Source organism: Parus major, chromosome Z, assembly GCF_001522545.3.
Source record: "Parus major isolate Abel chromosome Z, Parus_major1.1, whole genome shotgun sequence".
Classification (NCBI taxonomy): domain Eukaryota; kingdom Metazoa; phylum Chordata; class Aves; order Passeriformes; family Paridae; genus Parus; species Parus major.
In genome coordinates, this window is record NC_031799.1 from 63,422,781 (window position 1) to 63,426,021 (window position 3,241).

At 37.1% G+C, this 3,241-nt stretch overlaps 1 protein-coding gene across 1 annotated transcript in view; it reads left to right on the forward strand.

Annotated features, from left to right (window-relative positions):
- The window catches only part of TRPM3 (transient receptor potential cation channel subfamily M member 3), a 278,883-nt gene that overhangs the window by 54,280 nt on the left and 221,362 nt on the right, over positions 1 to 3,241 (forward strand). The window lies entirely within an intron of this gene.

Below are 3,241 nucleotides of genomic sequence, written 5' to 3' on the forward strand. Positions count from 1 at the left end.
CCTTCCTGCCTGCCTGCCTGCCTGCCTGCCTGCCTGCCTTCCTGCCTGCCTTCCTGCCTTCCTGCCTTCTTTCCTGCCTGCCTGCCTGCCTGCCTGCCTCCCTCCCCATTTTGACTCTCAGTGTTTGATGGCTCTTTACAAGCCCATGTGTTATGACTTTCATTACCTTGTGATGTCTGAATGAAACAATCCTTTTCAAAAAAAGATGTGATGCATTCAGGAGGTACCTTCATCCTAACAGTATGCTTTGTTTAGCACACATGCTATTGGCACCTGCAGGTGTTCTCAAAAAGGTACAGTGCTAGACTTGAAGGCTACAAATGAAGAAGCAAATAAAAATGGGAATGAGGCTATTCACTCACCTGGCCAGCAATTCAGTCTCTGTGGTTTGCCTCTTACTGTCTTCTGAACTCTTCTTTCTTCATCAAAAGGGACACTGTTAGAGGTGAGTGATCCTCCTTCAAAAAAGCCCTTTACTATTTCTTAGCTTATTCTTAGCTATTTTACAGCTCAGAATTAATTATTGCCAGATGGTAAGGCTTTTAGGAGTAATACAAGTCCAAACTGCTCTTGCATTTCCATTAAGTATTTTGGTATGAGGGGACCAGTCACTGTGGTCAGCCCCACAGTTTACAGGGTGTTGTAACAACTGCTCAGGTAAAAAAGGAAAAAAATTCTAAGCAATAAGATTATATGAGAAACTGAGTTAAAGCTGAAGAACAGATGACAGATCAGCAATCACAGTAAGTTAAAGGAGAAAACGAGATCTTTCTGCAGAGACCCCCTGGGCAGAACCAGAGCCAGAATCAAGATCTCTTGATTTCTACAGCACTGTGCTAATTGGCTGAGGTATAAAACCTTTGAATGTCTGCAAGAAGAATATTCTGTGCGAGAATGATAAGCAGCAGAAGTTACTAAAGGAAAATATATTAAAAGTAGGACAACTATAAAATTGTTTTTCTTTATAGATCCCTCAAGCTTGCGATAGACAGCAGTTTAAAGGGTCAGTCAGGAGCATCTTCCAGAGCAGTGTGGTTTAGATAACTTTGCTTAGAGATATTCATGGTCTCTTTTATTAAATTATAATTTTATTAATCTTTTAACTCATCCATCTTTAATTATTTCCTTTAATGTACTGTATAAAAGTGGTTTACAGTTTAAATAATACTAGCTAAAGGAGGTTTTTTGTTTTTACTCTTGCAGTGAGATTATTAATTCTTAATTGGTTTTATGAGAAATAGGGAATTACCATCCCAGGGCCCTCACAACAATGTTCACAATAATGTTTTTTGGAGGTTATCTTTTTATCCCTCTCCTCCTTTATTTGCACAACTGTCTTATCTTCTCTACTAGGTAGTTCTATAAAAGTATTACTTTACCTGTAGTAATCTTTGTTCTCATTAGTTTGTTTTATTATTATTATTATTATACTATATATTTCTTAAAATTTACTAATTAGAGCTATATAACTTTTTATGTTTTGCACTCAGATTCTTTCACAATGACTTGTAAGATTCAATTTGACTCGCTGATGATACTTGCTTTCTGCAAAGACTGAGTCAGAGGCCATACTTGGGTTTTCGATCTTACTACCAATTTATCCAATGTTGCAGGAAGTCTGTATTCCCTAGATGCCTTTAGGAACTGCATGTCCAAAATAATTCTGTGTGGTGCAGCATCCACATTTCCACCATTTCCAGGGTCATTTCACAGTAAGTTTTGCAGTGCCTGTAACATTTCCCATTGTGGAGTCTGCTTAACACCTCGACACTGGTGGATGTGGACTCTCCTCTCCTACATGTTGGCTTCACAGCAGTATTCCCACAATACTCCCAGGCACTGTCTGCTCCTGCACCTGTTCATTGAATTTGTCATCGGACTCTACCATATTTTTGAGACACTTTTATCTCTGGGCTGTACTGATTACTCTCCAATAGAGTGTCTTCATCCTTTTACTTTCTGTATTTCATCATTACACTTTCCACTAGTTGCCTTGGTGCAGATCACAAACCTACCAGTCTTGACTTTTCATATACTTTCCAGGCATGATTTTGTAATCTTCTGTTGTTAGCACTGGGCCAGGATTTTCCTCTCTGATCATTCTGTCAAAGAGGCTGAGGATACCTGTTCATAATATATAGGAAATACAATCAGGTAAAATTTAAGCAAGATGTTTGTTTTACTAGAGTAATACTTGGTGATTTATTTCCTTTGGCTATCTTAGTTGTCAATGTTGTTTCATGAATTATTGCTACATCAAATGCCACAGTAGCCAACAACTCACAGTCTACACCTACCTCTCAATACAACTCATTGATGTTTGATATTAAAAAAAAAACAAAACAAAACAAGAAAATCCACCCATAAATACAAATTAGAATTGTCTCTGTTTATTTAGTATCAGCAGTGTTTTGCATCAAAACCTTTGGCTTATGAACAGGCAGGAGATAACATAAAAATAAGAGCATTTCCAGAAGGCTGGGATGTAACTTTTTAATGAAGGAAGCAGCAGTATGCATGTTACATGGGATTGTCTTTAAATATTGCCATAACAAAGTTTAAAGGCTTTTCAGAGATTCAGTTAATCTTTCTTAAATAACTTTGCATCCCTAGGTGTTTGATAACAACTACAGCCTGTCAAATACTTACTGTAAATACACAAACATTTTTTCAGCTGTAGATACTGCAGATTTTAATTGGAGTTAGGAAAACTGTCAAGTACATTTCTTGAAAACTCTGATTAATATTTTATTTTCATGGATTTTTTTTTCCTACATTTGTGCATTTGGCACAAAAAGCTAATACACAAATTGAGGGGCTGCATCTGCTTCAGCAGGAATAAAGCCAGTTTCTAAAATTGCAAGGCAGCATCTCTGATTTTAGGTAAAACTTGAAAATTTCATTCCTTATGGTTGTGCTGACAAGACTCTGAAGAGTACTTGTCAAAAGACTATAGTCTTCTCAGTATCAAGAACCAGGTTTTTCTCAGAAAAGTTATGAACTTTCAACCTGCTGCACTCAATATTTGTGAATTACACTGGGACTGCCTTAATTTGGTTAGTCAACAGGGGAATTTGAATTGCCTCCATGATGTTTGACAATTAATTCTAGAGAATCTTTTTCTTTAAATAGTGGAAGGACTTGCCGAGAAGGAATTTACATGTCATAGGAGAGGACTATTTAGTGATTGTCTAAATCTTTGGATGTGTACTAGTTTGAAATCAAACCAGTGAGAGATCGC